Here is a 20,028-nt window from a genome sequence, read left to right on the forward strand (position 1 = left end):
CTCAAATGTGCAGCCAGCCAATATATTAGCAAATAAATGAGCTTTAGTAAGAAGACTACACGAACAACAGGCATGGGAAGGACATTTAATTCAAGTGCTAAGGGGTGTCTGGGTGGCTCAGTCAGCTAAGCGTCAGACTCTTGATTTTGGCTCAGGTCATGATCTCAGGATCTTGAGATCAAGCCCAGCATTTGGCTCCACACTGAGCATGAAGTCTGCTTATGATTCTCTCTCTCCCTTTCCCTCTGTCCCTCTCCTGCTTGCACCCACCCTCCTATCCAAAAAAAAAAAAAATAATAATAATAATAATAATAATAATAATCTCAGTGTTAATTCTATTACTAGTTACTACATGATATGATTGGATTAAGAATAATGAGAACACTATAATAAATCTATTAATAATAATAATAATAATAATAATAATAATATATCTGTTGAATTCTGCTATGCATCTACAAGTTGAAGTTGTTAGATCCATGCCCACATTTACACATTTGTGATCCCAGGATAGTCACCTCTATATATTATATTCAAAAACTCTCATGAATAGAAAAATATGGTGACAATAATTGCAAAATTATAACTGAATACTTTTCTATTCTGTTCTATTAGCAAAAGTGCAGCTATGAATACTTCATGACTTTGGATGATTAAGTTCGAATTGTTCTCATTTTTCCTGAAAGGAGAAAATAATTCTGTTTAAAGAAATCTGATTAAATAATAAGATAAAGAGGTTTAATATTAGAGAACAAAAGGATGCAGCCAGAAGAAGAGAAAAAGTAGGCTTTAGATCATGAACTGTGTAACTCAGTCCCAGTTCCTGGATAATTCATTGATGACTACATCTCTCCCAGGAAGAATATTTTCAGTGATATCCCTTGTAAGAGACAACAAATCATTCTAAAAGATGACAAGCTTTGGGATTAAATTCTCTGGGTTGAAATCCCAACTCAGTTACTACAAATGTACTCTGATTCTCGATTTCTTCATAATAAAATGATAAGTGTATCAACTCTCTAGTTGGGTTGTTGAGAATATAAAAAATACCACAAGACAAATGCCTGCCACATGGTAGATAAGTGGTAGCTAATATCATTGGTCTTACTTTATGCAGTCCTGGAAAATGTTGAACAGAAATCTATTTCAACTGAAAAATGATAAATTTGAAAATGAGAGTGAAAGGATTGAACATATCTTGTGTAATATTCATTGCATTGACAGCTGTGTCTCACCCCAAAACATCCTCATTCCCAGATATGAAGGATTTTGGAAAAAAGAGGGCTTAGCAAACAAAAGAAACAGATATTTTTCTTTCAAAATAGACCAGTTCCTGTGAATTAAATTGCTGATAAATATCGACCTTATGCTCTTATTTCTCATACCATGGTTTAAAAAGTAATAAATTGTTTATTGTGAAACTTGTTTCTTGGTTAAAAATGAATGATCTCTACTCTCAACATGCATAAATTTAAGATTGGGAACTAGATGTAAAATCTTTAATATTCTTGTGAAATAGTTAATCTTGATATTTTGACAATTAAAAGAACTCAGGCCTGGGGGCAGGTGGGCAGGCCATACAATTCTCCTCCATTATCACTACTTTTTAAACAGTTTTTTCTCAATCTCACATTTAGATAATGGATTTGAGTCAAACTTCTCAGATGTGCAACTTAGAGCTGTTCCTGAAATCTCATATGGAATGAGGGGAGGATAACAGATATTTATGAAAAAAATAAAACTTAAACTAGGTTTAACTTTCCTGAACAGACCTGAGAAATGTAGGGTACTCTCAAGTTTGTAGAAGAGTGTCCTTCCCCAAAGAAGTGCTTCTGCTCTCCCAGGATGTGTCCCCAAAGAAGTCCTAGGGGTCACTTCACACATCCTAGGACCCACATGGAAGAAGAGCCCAGTAGAGGCTTTTTCAGGCATCTATTCCTCTCCCCTGTTTCTGGTCAGGAATATCTTTCTGAACCCTTAATTCTCTTGATTACATTCTATCTCCTACAAATTCCACATTTCTCCTCAAAATATTCAGTGGAATATTAGGAAGAGTCCCCTTAGAATATATGAGGCCATAATCTAGAAATATCCTTTCGCATGGGATTTTTATGCATTTGCCATTGTCCTTTGAGTATATGAAGGGGCACTACTTATGGCTATCAGTATGGACGGGATGTCTCAGATGTGTGGGTCCAACCACTGTTGGAAGATCCTACAGCTACCTACTATTGTGCCCTCATTTCACACAAAACACACGCCTATTTCCAGTTGCTTAGAAAAAAATGACACCATGTGTCATTGCCTACTTATTTGCTGTCACTTAAACTGGAATTTCAGAGAAATCCTCCAAAAAAATACAATAAAGTTGTTCTTCAATAAAAGTTTTCCACTGACTATCCAGGAACTGGTGGTTCCTCAATTCTGCTAAGGGGGCTCGCTACTTCTCTGATTTTGAAAACTCTTTCCTAAAAAGAGGGGTGTTGGGAAACAACGCAACTTTGCCAGTTTATCTTAAAGCTGGGGGTTTAGCTATTGCTTTTTTTAAAGCTTGGGAAAACCAGTGACTTTTAATTTAGCATTGCATGTATCAAGATTACAATAAAAAGACTAGTGATACATCTGAACAAAAGCAATGATTTATTGGTAATAGCAGTGAATGGGATATTGACAGTCTCTGCGGAGAATCAAGCAATTATCCAGAAGCTATAAACCTGAATGCAGTATGGTCTTCTGGTGTCTTTTGTGGCTTTCTCCTTTTTTGCCAACTACTGGTTTAAAGTCATTCATATTTGTTGTCTGGACTACAGTACCAATAAAGGTAAGATATAAAATTATTGTTTCTTTACCTTGATTGAACCAAACAACTATAGTTACACTATTAAGATTGATAATAATGAAGGTGGGACAATGCCAACTTCTTTCATATTATCCTCTGTTAGTTCTAGAGCTTGAGTTGGTCACTTCTTTCTACTTCTTAGACCCCTGACCATTAGCTGGTCCTTGCAATCTCATTGAATAGAGCTTAACTGGTTGATTAAATGCTACAGTAATAAACAATTGTTCATCACAATCAGATTCCAAGAAAGTCATGCCTTTTTGGAAACAGTTGTCAAACCCATGCTCTTTGCTTTCATTAAGACATGCACGACACATTAATAGGAGACACTAAATCCACATAGCCTTTTGGAATATCTGTGTCTCTACTGCTTCCGGGGTCATTTTCTAAGTACTGCTTCACTTTTTTTTCTTCTAATCCCACAGCATTGCTCTTTGATATTGGTCAATTCTCACTTTGTTTCGAAAAAACAGAAATATTGGTGTTGCTGATATATTGTTGGTAGCAGCTATTCCCTGACATTGATGCACTCTTACTTCCAAGAAAGCTGCCGGTGGATACTTGTTAACTTGTAGAATTGAATGCTGCACCCTCACATGGTAAACCTACCCATGGCAAGCCTGGAGCCTGTGCTGTGCAGCTTAGGCTGCAAATCCAGGTAGCTGCTGACTAGCTTCTCTGCCATTTTTCTCAGAAAGCCGGCAGGGCAACCACCATGCCACCAGCTTCAAAACAGGAGAGGAAGACCCAGGAGAGCAAGGGAGCAGGCTCCTGAAGGCCAAGGCCTGAACAGAGGAGGCAACAACAGAGGAGAGTCTTTCTCTGGACTCTGTGCAAAGTTCACCAGGGAGCAGAACTGCTGAGAAGGTGAGCATGGGAGAGGGAGGGGAGGAAAGGCATGTGGCACTCAGCTGGGGTTTACCTATTGCTTTTAGAATCTCCTTTGCAAAGTCTGATTGTGACCATCCAGTGCTTCACGGGGGTATGGCAAAGGTATGGTAGACAGAATAATAGTCCCTCAAAGATGCCCATATCCTAATCCTTGAAACCTGTCTAGATGTCACCTTATATAGCAAGAGACTTTGCATATGTGATTAAGTTAAGGATTTAGAGATGGGGAGACTGTTCTGCATTATTTGGTTAGGTACTCAGTAATCATAAGGATTCTTATAAGTAGAAGAGGTAAGGGCAGATAGTCAGAGAAGCAGAGGTCTTGGAGTGATATAATTGCTGGATTTGAAGGTGGAAGGAGGTTATAAGCCAAGGAAGATAGGCAGCTTCTAGAAGCTGAAAGAGGCAAAGAGTGAATTTTCTCCTAGAATCTCCAGAAGGGATGCAGTCCCCCCTGCATCTTCTATGTTCCTAGCCTTACCTAGTATCTCATCCTAGAGCCTAGCAAAGACCCTGCCATTTGGTTAGAGCCTATAATTATCAGTGAATGAATAAACAAATTCTATCCCCAAGCTTTGTCAAATCAGAGGCTCCAGTACTCCCCACTAGTATTTTCATTCAACAGGTTCCATATTTTGAGCCATCTGTGAACTTAGAACCTTAATGTGTCAACATTTCTGTTTTCCATCTTATCATTTTTACCTCTTGGACCTAGTCTTTCTTATCCCTGACTCCAACTACAGCAGTGATCACTGTGCCCTGCAGACAGCAATACACAGAAATCATTATCAATGATGATGACAATAATAACAGAGATTGTGTGATAAGTAAGAGAAAATGTGATTTTACCAATCATCAGCTAATTAAAAAAGAAATGGAATAAATCAGTCAGGATCCAACCAGAAAAAGATTCCAGGTATTGCAAGTATTTAAAACAGAAGTGACATTGGTTTAATAGATACACCTGGGACTCTAAGCTAGAGGAAAATGTGGTAACCCTGAGATTAGAAGTAGCAGAAGCTGCTACTACACACAGGCTGGGACAAAGGGAATAGATGGGGTTATTGGTACCCAAAAGAGCCTATCTCACCAGGAGGAAGGAACTGTTCCTAGAGGAACAGGAACACAGGTACAGATGGATATGTTGTTTGATGCAAATAGAGAGGTGTAGAAATGTCTTGGACAATAACATTGTATGTTAACCATACTTTAATAACAAAAGTTAAAAACATACACACACACACACACACATACACACAAATAATTACCACTGAAAAAAAGACAGATGGACAGGAAGGAAAAAAGAAAGGAAGGAAGGAGGAAGGAGGGGGCAAGCCTTGGACTCTCCTTCTCTCATTTCCAATCTCCTGATAATACCCGCTGCTAGGCAAATCCATCCAGAAGCTACCTGACACATGAATGAGGGTGATCATCTTGGACCCCACCTAAAATACAAAGGCAGAGAATGGGTTGGGGGGTGGATCAGAGAAGAGGTAGGATAAGGAATCACTCTGAGTTTCAACATTCCAAGGAACAGCATCCTGAAGAAAGGGATTCCAACTTCTTATAGGAAAGCATACAGTAAATACTTAGAATCTAATTATCTCTTAATTGGTTCGCAATACACCTTTAGTAAAACATTTAAAATAACCTTAATTACTATCATCTATAACAAAGTCTGGAAAAAAACTATAATAAATCAATGTAAAACCTGAATTCCAAGGAATACTTCATACACTACTCAAAGCAATAAAAATAATCTATTATTAAATAAATGCAAATGGAAACTAGTTTAGAACACTCTGTACTCCTAATTTGCATTCTGTGCTAGGACATATATCCCCTAAAATAGACATGAGAAAAGTGTAAACTGTGCCAAGTCAGGAAAAAAAAAAAAAAAGGAAACTCAGCCAACATCAATGGACGGACACATATTTTCCAAGAGATGGACCTAAAGTGTGGGCTGATTTTTCTGTTGAAGACAATGTAAACTGTCATTGGATGATGAAGAATTGGAAGCAACACCTAGAGCTAAAAAGATAAGAACAAAATTAAGCAATACGATGGAATGTGTATAGGATAAAGTGACATAAAGTACTTGCCAATTATCACATTTTAAGCTAATGAGAATTTTCGTATGAGCTTAGAGTAATAGTTTACTGACATGAAAACATCTGATACGTTTTTCTATATTTTCTTTTTCTCCTTTGCTTATTATCGGGTGGGGGAACCCATCACCTTATGATGCATGACCTAAATCTCAGAACTTCAACTCCAATGCCAGCTAGACAGAAGGATAAGTCATTTTGTGATGACTAATTAGCTATTTATCCAGTGAAAACATGAAGCTTATGCTGTATAGACTTAATTTATGTTATGATTGAAATGTTCATGACTGTTCCTTGTTCACAGCTGAAAGAACATTTTTAAAAAGGTAATATGTTAGTCAGTAGAATAATTACAAGATTTGTGCTACGAAACTGTGCTGGTTTTTCTTTTTTCAACTGCCTCCTGATAATTTCACCATCCATGATTTCCAAATTCTGGAACAAATCATTTAAATTGTGCTGTTTTTCCCCCTTTTATCCTTAAAAGTCCCACTCTAACCCAATGTCCTCAACGAAGTCACCACTTTTGCTCACCAAAACCCACAGCCATTTTTTAAGACCGCAATGGAATTTGGTCTCTGTTAATCCTTGTGACACAATCCTACACATTGCTACGACTTTGTCCATAGTTTATTCCTACGGATTCCTAAGTACTTGAACATATTTGTTCCTAAGTTAGTTAGGAGTACTTTGAAGGTATAGATGATGGCTTATTTTATCTGACATGGAAACCAACATATAATTAAATGACAGCCTCTCCCAATATACATTTATCCTTTCATGTTTTCTCATTATTTCTTTCCTCATGTTGTTTTCTGCCCTCACTCATTTTAAATAGAAAATTATACCCCTCACCTATCTCTGAGTATATGGCTAGATCTGGAATTTATAAGAGTAATTTAGGGGGCACTTAGGTGGCTCAGTCAGTTAAACATCTACCTTCAGCTCTGGTCAAATTCTGTTGTTAAAGCACCACGTCTATGGGATTCTCGTCATGGTAGCCCTAGGAAACAAATACATTTGGTGAGCCTCACAATGGACGTCAGCCTAAGATGCCATAAGAGCAAACAAATGGGGGCTTTTGCATAGTTTGCAGTGTAGTACAAAAGCTATGAAGAAAAATTCTACCACACTGTACTCCATACTATCTAAGCACTCTCTGAGGAATATTACTGGATGTCAGGGGACATTTATCTCTGTATGTGTACAAATACAAAAATATACTGTAATTCAGCCTGGTGATTTCCAAGATCATGAGCTAAAGATAGCCAGGAGGTAGAAAACTCAAACGACTATTAGGTTTGGCTAGTGGCATTTAGAATCTGGATGTATGGCCAGGATTGCTAAAGAATAGATCAGTAATTGTAAAGTCTTAAGAAAAGTTATGCACACACAAAGACGAAATAATCATTTGGGGGGGTCTTTTTGTTGATCAGTTCTACAACAAACAGGGCAGTTTTCTAAAGAGCTGCCACTGGAGTGGTATTTTTCTGGCTGCTGACTGATGTGTATTATAATTCCTCTTAACACTCAGTTTACCCCTAGTGAAATAAGGGGACAGCACTATTGGTACAGAGGGCAAATGAGGAGGACCTTCAGGCTTAAAGTAGTTTCTCTTAGCCCCAGAACTCAATTTTAGAGAGACCCCGAGTTCCACAAGTAATTGTGCCCTCATGGGAAAGGGGCAGGAGGATGATAAAGACCTTCTACTGCCCAGTACTAGAGCAAAGGCTATAGGGTAATTGCCAGCACTATTAGAAATAAAGTGAAACACACCATCAGCACTCTCTGTTCTCCCTTTGCCTGGCTCCTAAACTCTTTGGCATCTGCTCCCCAGGTGTGTAAGCTCTCTTTCATGCTCTCTAACTTTGCAAAATTCCTGCACCTGCCAGGACTCCCCTGGGTGCTAGAAAATAATGTCTGCTACGAAGTATTTTGCTTTGCTAGAAAGCACTTAATCTGATAAAACTAATATGTAATAATAAGGTGTTTATAGTAAATATTTATAAGGCACCATTGTAGCAGAGACATGAAAATGCAATGATGTGTTACAGCACCGTGAGTGTTGAGATCAGAGATCACTACCTCAGAGGAGAGGTGAGCAGTATGAATGAATAAGGCAGCTAGATGGGGAACACAGAAGTAACAACAATGTTCCATCTAAATGGACACAGTAGTTATCATCTCTGGCAATTATTGTCAGGCTAGACTGTGGCCTAAAGTTGCCAAGTGTTGGAGTCTGTATTTTTTTTTTTAATCTCTCACTTTTAGCAGTAGAAACCATGTAAACTATTTGCTCTACGGGAACTAAATAAATATATGTATAGGACAAATCAGTCTTATGCACCACTATTAATCTATAGTTGGAGATACTTTAACACAACTATTTCTTCTAATGAAAACATCAGTCTTCTCAGAAGTCAATGAGTATTTTGATCAAGGAGGATTAAATAAGTGGGGTTGAGAAGTGAGAAGTCTAGAGAATTGGTTTTAGTTTCTATGTTCCACTCACCAAATGTGTGGCATCATGTAAGTTCCTTGTCCTTTCTGAATTTAAACTTCTTTTACACAATGAAAGTTTTCTCATGACATTATGTGATCTTAGGATTCTAAGTAGTATGTCACTGTAAAATTTCTGCTCAAGATGGTTTGTGAATTTTTGTTCCAATTTAATCTAATAGGTTAAAATTTTATAAAAAAAATTTCAAAATTCAAAAAAACTTAAAAAATTCAAAAAAAATAAATACATCTTTATCTTGTTTAGATTTCCAAAAGATATAGTCAGACTCAAAACCAAAATCACTATCTCAGTGGATCATTGTTAGAAGAAGAGCTAGAGAGAGGATATGGTGAGGAAGGAAACAAAGATTCACCATAAAACCACCCACCTAACAGCTGCACCGGAAAGCTGCCGAGTAGAAACAACTGAAAAACCAGATGTGAAGAAATTTTTACAGAAAAAACGGCTAAGAAGAAAAACCTAGAACAATATCACAAACTAAAATTCTATACTACATGAGGAAAATCAAGGTCATGAAAGATAGCTTACACATTTTATAAATAAGAAGTTTACTCCTGCCTGAGAAATTAGAAAAACACAGCAGTCTAAAAACTATACCTACATGACATTTTAGCAGAGATTTAAAAATGTTCTATATTTATTTTTAAAAAGAAGATGAAGAAAAGTTTTCAGGAAAAAAAGTGGCTATGAATAACAATAATAATAAAAAAAAAGAACCAATTTGAAATCCTGGGAATAAAAAAATATTTTTGACATTGACATAAAAAAAGCCAATGAACACAAAAATAGATAAATAGAAAATTAGAAAACTGAATGGTAGTCATGAAAGTAATATAGAAAGATAAAAATGCTTGTTTAATATTTGAAAGCAGAATTAAGAGAGTGACATGGAGGCCAGAAAGAGAAGTGCTCACAAATGCCTAAGAGGAATTCTAGATTTTGAAAAAAGAAGAGTAGATAAGAAGGCAATATTAAGGGGCCCCTGGGTGGTTCCGTCGGTTAAGCATCTCACTCTTGATTTTGGCTCCAGTCATGATCTCATGGTTGTGAGATGGAGCCTTGGAGTCAGGCTCCACTGGTCATGAAGCCCGCTTGGGATTTAATCTCTCCCTCTCCCGCTGCCCCTTCCCTCTCAAAAAAAGAAAGAAGGCCATATTAAAAGAGATACTTATTTAGTGTTTTTCAGAATTTTAAAAATTTGTTTTCTCAGATAGAAAATGAAAATCAAATGTCAAGAAGCATAAATATGGTAAATTTACATCTAAACACATCACAGTGAAATTTCAGAATATCAAAGAAAAACCTAGTCAAAGTTACCTCTGGAGTCATATTTCCTAACAAAGACATTTTACTTATAAAGAAAAAAGCACTTGCATTTACAACATACTTCTCAAAAGCAACAATAAATGCTGAGGGAAAATAGCTGTTAGTCTAAAATTCTATAACCCGTCCAAACTCTCATGACAAAAATCAAAATATATCAGACATAAAGAGACTGAAGGATTTTGGTGCCCACAGAGCTCCACTAAAAAGAACCATGAAAAGAAGTATTTTAACAAGAACCACGAACCCAAACAGAGAAAGTCATGAAGCAAAGGTTAAGTGAAATAGTGTTTTAAAAGCAATAATTAATCACCATGATGCTAAAATTATTTTTGTTTTTATAAAATTAGATTTAATTTTCTAGACATGGCAGATGGGATGTTAAGAGTTCAGATGGTAGATGCTAAGTTCCATGTCTCTGGCAGAGGACAAAGATACAGAATGTTTTAGATTTAGAACCAAAATGTTGAAAGAATAAGAAAACCTGTTTTTGTTTTTGTTTTTGTATTGGGCTACACTAGTTTTTAAAGATGCTTCTAAATTTAACTTGTATTATCTGTAAATAAAGACGTTTAATATACTTATTTGAATTATGTTTTCCACTCAAAGAGGCCAATGATAAAACTGAAATTAATAGTATTTTATTATATCAATAGTCAAAGTGACTGAAGGACACAAACATGATGGGAACAAGATCCTTCTATTACCTATTCAGAAAATACTCAAGAATAGATTGGCTTTGTATTCAAACTATGCTCTTCCACAACCCAAATACCTGAGTGTTTACAGGCCGGTTTCTTAATCTTTCTGAAGTTCAGTTCACTTAACCTAAGGAGTAGTAAAGTCTATCTTGCATGGTTGTGGGGTGAAGCTTTGAGGTAAAGTGCCTGACACATGGTAAGCATTCAATAAATGGGAGCAAACATTTATGAATAAAAATAATAAATTACACTGGTGAATATATGAGACATGAGTGCAATTTTAACATCCATGTACCTAGTGTACTAGAGAGAGAGAGAAAGGATGGGAATTACATGCAAAGTGAGCCAACAATGCAAAAATAGTTCCAAATTTGTATCTCAAACCTTAGAATGTGCACATATTTGCAGAAAAAAGTTAATTAATGTAGAAAGAGTAAATATACTTCGGAGTAAAATACTTTACTTTTGTCCTTTTTCGTTAAGTCCTCAGCCCAAATGTATTGGCAAATGTAATTTAAAAGATCACACTTTTTTTTTTTTTAAGTCAGATTGGGACCCATGGAAACCACATCAGCAGAGCTGTAAACCTTTTAGAAATGGATTTTTAAGGGGAATTGTTGATAGACTTTAGCCTATGGTAACGTAACCCGATGGCCTTGTATTTGGCTCTAAGACATTCTTTTACCTCATAAACAATCCCTAGTTCTTGTCACACAGACTTTTTTTTCTAAAATTATTTTTGCTGATGTAAAGATTATTGAGAGAATTTTAGCAAGGCCTCTGAGGCAGTATTTGGAGGGCAAGCATTTTTCACTAGCTTCATTTTGTGGACAAGAAATATATAAATCAGGCTGATAAATACTATTTGGGGCAAAGGTGAGGGCCAATGGAAGGTTAAAACAAATTGAGTCTATAATGAAAAGAAAGATTTTACGTTGCAGAGCCGTTAACATTTTAAGGTGAAAGGTGTGTTCACTCTCTAATGCTTGCCTCAGAACCCTCAACTGTGTCTGCAATTTATTGTGTGTATTCAAAATTACTAGTCGTGATTTTATGGTTTCAAGAGTGATTAATTCCAGAGCCTGCTTTTTCATTAACCTGATATATTTGGTATGTCAATATGTCATGTAAATGTTACAGAATTTTGTTGAGGATTCAGCAGTAGCATGGGAGTTAATTAGAGAAAGCTTCATATGGCACAGATGTTCTCATAAGAGCACAAATACATTTTTTTCTTCTTAATATAATCATAGAACAGTGCGGATAATCTAGTCAGGACATCATGATAAGATTTCAACTTTATAACTAGAATTTTTTATTTAAGAAAATATGGTTCATGATGAGATTGAATAACATTCAAATATTGAAAGTAATGTTTAGATGAAATGATATAGGAGTTGGAGCAAAAGGGAGTAGGAATAGTTTTGGATGAATTATTAGCTATTTTGATGCTGCATAATGGATACATGGGGTTCACTATACCACTCTATTTTTGCATATGTTTGAGGTGTTCTTTAATATTAAAATGTTTAATATGTTGTTTAAAATGTTTTCAATAACAGCAGAACATGTTTATTACATGGTAAACAAAAATACAAAGCAGGTGACAAAATAGTAAATGCAGTGTAAACAATGTAGAAAACATATATAGGAAGGGTAATAAGCAGCTGAAGGTATAAATAACGATTGACCATTGAAAGTGAAATAGTGGATGATTTTTTCTACATAATTATTTCAAAGTTTTATAAAATTAAGCTTAAAAAGTATAAGATATAATTGAAAGCACTAAATATATTCAATGAATCTCTTATTCAAGAAAGAACTGGAAGAAAGGACCCACATATTGATAGGAAAAAGTCAATTTTAAAACACACACACACACAAAGCAGAAACTTCCTTAATCATGTTACTACCATAGAGGAGGGTGCTCAAGACATCCTTGTTCAACATATTGCTGTGAGGTTTCAGATTTCGCCTAGTGGTTTAGTCCCAGAGCCCTGGATTGAATTCAGCCATTTTTAATCTTTTGACTTTGGGCAATTTACTTAATTCAAGTTATCATTTCCTCACAATTATAAATACACAATTGTACAACCATGCAATTGTCCAAACAATAATATAACATACCTCACTGGGTTTTATGAAGAATAAATGAGAAAATCTGGACAAAACACTTAGTACAGTGTCTCACACATAGTTCTTAAAAAGCTAAACTAATGGTGGCATGGCCCTAACAGTGGCTCCCTGGGGTTTCATTCACACCATTTTACATCTTTGTCTTTGTATTTTACTTTCTTCTAATGTAAAGTTAATTGCTTTATTGCTATGATTATTTAATGTCTCTGGCACTTTTATGTTGTGAAGAGGTATACTAACCATTATTTGCAATGTAATTAATGATCAATTTGTTAAGCTTTGCCGTATAAAATAGTTTACGTATAGAAAAATAACTTGTTAAGACATTTAAAATTTTTAGAAAGAGTCTCTGGGGAATATTTTTATATAGTTAATGTGGTAGATTAAAGATGGTTGCAAATTCTTTGCAACTTATACCATTGAGAGGCAAGGTATAATCTCTTTAGAAAGCTGACAGTGTCTACTAACCATGTCCTAAAACAAAAACAAAAACAAAACACAAAACCTAAAAATTTAGTTCTTTTCTCTTAAACACTTAAAATACCAGGCAAAATATTCATAAATACAATGATTATAAAATGCATTACTTTTTAAAACTATCAATCCTGTGGATTTATCTCTTCAAAATTTCTAGTCTTGTAATTTTTAGGCTGCTTCCAATAAGTATTTTAATACTGTTCTGGATTATAGCTATGTTACAGGACTTCCCCCCAGCTCCCTACACACACACACAATTTTATTATATCAAACCTGCCCAGGGTATCTGATTTGTGTTATCCACCAATCAATTGGAAGTTACCACCTAGGATCACAATGATGCAAACCTTGAGTGATGAATAATGAGTCTGTACCCTAGTACCTTTCTTTGAAATCACATTTTCAAACCTTTATTTGATCAGTGTTATAAAACCCATTCTCTTGCTATTTCCTTATATTGTCCCAATGCACTAGCATTATGGGAAACACATCTAACTGGATATTAAAATGAAATTGCGTCTGAGTCCCAAAAACAATAGATTTCAGATACCAAACTGAGGTGGGAGAGATTGGCATTCAGACATTTCAAACAGGATGGCAAAGAACAGGTTAAAGACCTTGTTCAGCCTGAGGACATAAAAGTCATTCAGACAGAGATCAGAAAACAAGATTGGTGAGCTGCGTGAGAGAGAAGGAAGGGCTGAGAGACAGGTGTGCTCTGAGTCTTATCTAAACCAGCAAAGAAGGGGGGTTGAGTGTGCTCCCCCTTTGTTGCAAGTCAAAAGACAAGGGTTTCAGTGGGATTTCTCGCAGAAACTGCTACATGCCATATGCAGTTAAGGGATGTTGTAGCTTTTGCTAAACCTGTCACACAAAAGTTACAGGGAGCAATTGGTGGTTATCAGCTCTAGCAGCAGAAGCAAAGGAGAGGTAGCTACATTGGGCACTTTGTGCTCCCAAAGTTTTTATGGGAAGGACGGATAACTATATTCCATAAACCAGTTGTGGAGCCATATAGGTGAGGATAAACAGATCTGGAGTCATTTAAAATGCTGCCCATGAAGGCACCTATAGTGGTAATGGGACCCCAAAGGAGAGAGTCTCTGTATATTGCACCATCAGAATCACAGAGCAAAGGATAAAGAAAGTAGCCAGCTGGTGGAAGATGGGTCACACACACACACACACACACACACACACACAGCTTAATGTTCTCACATGGGCCTTGGAGATACTCACAAGTACCAATGAGGGAAGACTAAACAAAACAGCTTTAAATACCAGGCATTTTTAGGAATTCTGCAGCCATTTTATATAGTACCTAACAAGTTAAATTTTCACAACCCTGTTTACACAGCTAGTGATTCAAGCTACATTCTGTAAGTTGGTATATATTTAATAAAAAATACAAAATAGGTCTATATGTCAAAGCTCTTCTGCTCAGTAAAAATAAGTTTTATATTAAGCATATCCTACTATAGTTACCCTTCCTTTATATCACAACAGCCCTGCAACATGCTCTATAAATTTTTCTCTTTGAAGCATCATTATGATTCATATCACAACTTCAATTTTCCATGCAACTATAATCATTATTCTTATTATATTATTTGGAATATTTGGTCATCACAAATTAACCTGGGAGCATTTTATGCTGTTATTACCTCTTTGTACTCTGAGATTTTCTGAAAGCAAAATTTCTAGCAAAAACTAGTTTTTCAAATCCAAATTGATTTTTTCCTACCCTAGGACATGAAATCAGCTATTCTCCAAAGATACTTGCTTCCTGTAAATGGAGAATAGTATTAGAGTTCAAATATGAAAAAAGAGATCAAATACATAGGCCAAAGAATCTACATATGATTGCTTCAAAAAATACCAGTGATGATCGGAATAATACCATTATTAGCCACTTGGTCACAGTACTGAAAAAAATAGTTTATTTTTTAAATCGTGGGTTAAAATAAATATGCAATTTAACACTAACATTATTTCTTTTCAGTTGTTTTCCAATATAAAAACTTGAACTTTTCTTTAACATTTTCTTTCATTCATTTTCTTGAAATTTTCCTTAAAACATTTTAAATCTCTACTCCAAAGTATATGTATCAGTTACAATCCATTTATATCTCACTGATCACCATCCTATCTATGATCACTTTATTGGCACATTCCCATGAGATTGTTGTTATTTCTGAGACTGGAATCTTCTTCTTCAACTCTGGAGCCTGACCTCTGATGTTATATCTGGTAGAGATTAAAGTCTTCTACCACAGGCAGCCTAAAATGCATGAGGAGAATGAAACAAATATTTCAAAAACAATCTCCAAGTAACAAAATGCTACAAAATGTGCTGTACAATGTAACATAATATGTGAGTTGGCTGTACCTACTAGTGAGCACAAACAGGTCTCATTTCCAGCCCAGTCCCAACCTTGATTGTTTTTACCCCCACTATGATTCGGGGTGGTTTAGTTGCTTTCTGAGACTCCTCTGTTCAAATCCTTTCCTTTGGCAATTTGGCAGTAGTCTATACACGTGATCAGATTTGCTCCCCGAAGGTCTCCTATCTACTACTGAAGTCTTCTGTTGGGAAAGCAGACAAAGAACTGGGTAGGTACAATAAAATAACAAAGAGAAGCACAAAGTATTGAGAGTATGGAGAGGAGGGCCAGCCAAGGCATTTACAGATTACTGGTCAAGGTTTCTTCCCCAAAGGTAGGACTCTGAACCCGTACCTACACAACAAGTGGAAGTTATAACAGGGAAGAGGGATAAAGACTGTGTTATAAACCCGGGAATTGCATGGCCTCAGGCCTAGAGGAAGTGATTTGATTGTAACTTTGACAGGTAGGAGGAGATAGCAAGAAGAGAAAGGGCTGAGAAGTGAGAACTAGCAAGTTCAAGAAGGCCTCCAGGACGATTGTTCAGAAGCACAGCTCTGTGCAGTGTAGAAATGGGCTTGGGGAGTGACAAGACTCAAGGCAGGGAATCTGGAGCTAGGTGACTGTTCTAGTAATCTGAGAAACAACAGAGGCAAAATTACAGTGGTGGTACAGTAACTGCAAAAAGCAGAGCAATTTGAGAGCTTATGAAGGGGAACAATGGACAGAATTTGATGGAATGGTTCAGGGACAGAGTTTAGGATAGCTTTCAGGCTCTTGGTTTGAGGAGGTAAGTGTAGAAATTGTGTGGTTTACTAAAATGGAAGAACTCAAAGCAGGAGCACTTTGGGATTGAATATAGATATTTGCAGCACATCCAAAGGGATATATATATATATATATATATATATATATTTTAATATAGCTGCAGATAGGTGGACCTACGAAGCAGATGCTAAGCTAGAGATATGGATTAGGTACTCATGAGCATATAGCGCATGAGAGTAGGATTGCCAAGAGATAGTGTATGGGGCAGGGAAACCCAGAGAGTGGAGAGGAGAGTCTGAAGACAAAATTTTGAATAATGCTATTATTTAAGGGATTGTCACCTACAAAACAAACAACCAAGCTTACCCAAGGAAGTCAAAGGAAAACTAACAGTATGAAGTAACCAGAGGCAATAAAAAATTGCCTTTGTTGAGGGAAGACATGACCAAAAATGTCTAGTATTTTTAGAAATTAAATTTCAGAAAGACTCCATTATAAATTACGTACCAAACTGGATGCCCTGTCAGAGGCATTTCTGGGTTTGTTTTTAATACTTAGTAGAGATGAGAGGAAAAGTGTCAAGGTGTGGTATATATTCTAAGCGTAACATTCAATGTCTAGGCACAGTTACCACTTTTATATTGTTAAAGGAGGTAAAGCTTTCAACATAAGTGGTTTAAACTACAACAATGTATTTTGTAATCACTGGAAATCCTCCTGTTTGGCGTGCTGGTTGGTAAGTGATACAGCACATCCCAAAGGAAGACGGAGTTCATTTTATTGGTAAGACTTTCCACAGTGTCTGGAACCATTTTATTAAACCGGAATTAGGCTTCCTTAACTGTGTCTAAGGTTAAACACCCTTTAAACCGTTCTTACGAATTCTCACAAGCCTACAGCCCACATTGTTCCTCTCTATATAAGATTCAAATGAAAAGAATCATTTAGAGTTAACATTTCTAATACTTTTGCCATTATCCCCCTTTTAAGCATGTCTGTTCCTAATTTCTGTGAAAAAATGACACATTTGGACCATGTTGCTCACCTGTGTAGACTGAGTTTGTGGTAGTGGCAGGTGATAATAATCAGGGTTAAAAAGGAATGAAAGTGAGGGCCTGAGTTTCAACCTACATAGGAAGGTGCCAAATGCATCTACCCACATTTTTTACACCACCTTATTGCCACATCAGTTATTCCAAAGGTGATTCATCTAACAGCAAGGTCATTTCAAGATAAAAATATGAAAGAACAAGTTACTAATACAACAAAAAGTTATGGAAATGCTGGTCTTTATTACTAAACAGTTTATTAAACAGCTATCCAATAATGTTTTCTAAAATCGTCATTAAAATTAGTCATTCGAAACCCCAAAGCAAAACCATCATACTTCTGAAAGGATGATTTTCAACAGTTGAATGTCCAAGTGAAAAGGTAACCAGATAATTCTTTGTAAAATTTGTATTTTCATGGAAATATATAATCATCATTTGTTGGTATGTATGGTATACAAGGTCCACTGTAAATTCTGCTTACGAATTAGAATTTTCTTCTTCTATTTTCTTCTCCTTAAGAAGTAGGATTCAGTTAGAATTTTCTGAAAACTTTTTTGCATGTCTAGTAAACTTAATAAACATCACTGATAGCACTTAGAACAAAGAAACCTTGAGATTAATCATAAGCACCATTTAGCTGATAGTGTGGTGGAATGAGCAATTTTCCTAAATTTAATGAGCAAAGCAGGAATCACAAATTCAGATGCCTGCAGGGAAACAGGAAATTAGTTATCAATAATAAAGAGAAGCAAGTGCTTCAATGCATACATGATGATCAATAACAACAGAATTCAGTATTGAGGATCTATATTATAAGGAGTGGTGGAGATGAAATAAAATAATCTCACCCATTAATAGAAATAATATTTTAATGCAACATATTTTTTAAAAAATCAAAATACATGCAAAATAAGCCCTGGTGAATAAAATACCAAAAGGTTAAATGAAGATAGAATCCGTAATCATGATTCTATAGCACAAAAAGTAAATTTATTTTATTATTTCTTAGATGCAAATCTTCAAAATGAGTCCCAGATGATGTATCTTAATAAACAGCAAACCTACTACATAATTAAACCACTCAAAGAGCACTTGTTGAATTGATTCTCCTTTTGGACTCCCTATACTTGATGATAGCAATGAAAATGCCATTTTAGCTCTTCTTTGAAAATTATCAACTCTCCTGACATAAAAAAAAGACATTAAAATGCAAGATAAATAAGTATATACAGTTATAAAATTAGTATAGCTCTGTAAATATGCACACACACATATATACACACAAGTGTTTTTGCTATAATTATTTAATGGGTATCAAATATTCCTGGTGACAGGATCAGTGTTACTGATTTTTCCTTTTGCCTCAGGCTTCAGTATGACTTGGCAGGTCATGATTACTGAACCAATTTCTATTTGTAGCTACAACACTTAATATAAATGTTCATAAACCAAACTTTTACCCTAAATTTTGAAAATTCTGATTTTATTAAATTGTACCCAAGTTCAAATTCAGCTTCAAGCAAAATTACTTTTTCAAAATATCTCCAATTATATGCCTACAATACCAAACTGTGAATTAATTAAAATGGTTTTGTTAACTGCACATTTTAGTTCACATAACCAAATATGTAATTCATTCAAATATTTTTTTAAATAGCACTGTTAGTGCTATAGAGGTTAAAACTCTTTCTTAGTTCCAAAACTCAATACCTCAATGATTCTTCCCATAAGTATATTTTACAGTTTGAGGGCCCTCAGCAACATAAAATATAATGAGGTAGATAAAACTAATACACACCAAACTTTTAAATAATTGTAAAATTTAATAAAGTGCTAAATTTTATATAATCAATTGCCATGTCTTACAGGATAGTGAATAAATCCTATGTTGATAACTAAAGTTTTTATTGACTATATATGTTAAGTTGTCTCTGTATATTAACTCACTTTATCCTTATAATCACATAATAATAAAAATATGTCCTTTTCCTGTTGCTCAATAAGGAAAATTGAACCCTGGAAGTGTAAGTGATTTGTCCAAACCTGCTTGACTGCTAAGACCAAGGGGTTGCAAAACAAGGATCCAAGCACAGGGTGTGTGTGTGGCTATGTATTATGTATATTGTATGAGTATGTGTTGGTACATAGGGGTGGTAAGGACACAATCACAAGGAAATGAAATTTTTAAAAAATCACATACAGGTAACAATGACCAACTCTTTATTAAATACCACTGTAATAATTTCACCTCTTTTTCAAGCACTTGTATATATTTTCTTAACTAACCTTTATTTCACAAAGTGATCCCAGAAAGCCAAATTACAGATAGTTTTAGAAGGTGTCATTTTATTTTTTAAATTTTTTTGAAGATTGTATTTATTTATTTGACTGGGGGGGGGGAGAGACGGGGGGGGGGTGAGGGAGAGGCAGGCTCCCTACTAAGCAGGGAGCCCTATGCAGGGCTGGAATCCAGGACCCTGGGATCATGACCTGAGCCAAAGGCAGACGCTTAACCAACTGAGCCACCCAGGCGCCCCAAAAGTTGTCATTTTACCAGAAAAATTTGGGGGAAGTAAAGTGAAAGTTGAAGTACAACCTTTAAGTCCAGCTGATCTTATCATTAGTAACATTTTATTTATTTTTTTTTAAGATTTTATTTATTCATGAGAAACAGAGAGAGAGAGGCAGAGACATAGGCAGAGGGAGAAGTAGGCTCCATGCTGGGAGCTGGTCACGGGACTTGATTCCAGGTCTTCAGGATCATGCCCTGGGCCAAAGGCGGAGCTAAACCACTGAACCACCCAGGCTGCTCCATTAGTAACATTTTA

At 35.7% G+C, this 20,028-nt stretch overlaps 1 pseudogene; it reads right to left on the reverse strand.

Annotated features, from left to right (window-relative positions):
• Positions 1 to 2,706: 2,706 nt before the first annotated feature.
• On the reverse strand, positions 2,707 to 3,524 carry LOC129509365 (thioredoxin-like protein 1; annotated as a pseudogene).
• Between the last annotated feature and the right edge of the window lie 16,504 nt (positions 3,525 to 20,028).

The sequence above is a fragment of the Nyctereutes procyonoides genome, unplaced genomic scaffold (assembly GCF_905146905.1).
Source record: "Nyctereutes procyonoides isolate TBG_1078 unplaced genomic scaffold, NYPRO_anot_genome, whole genome shotgun sequence".
Classification (NCBI taxonomy): domain Eukaryota; kingdom Metazoa; phylum Chordata; class Mammalia; order Carnivora; family Canidae; genus Nyctereutes; species Nyctereutes procyonoides.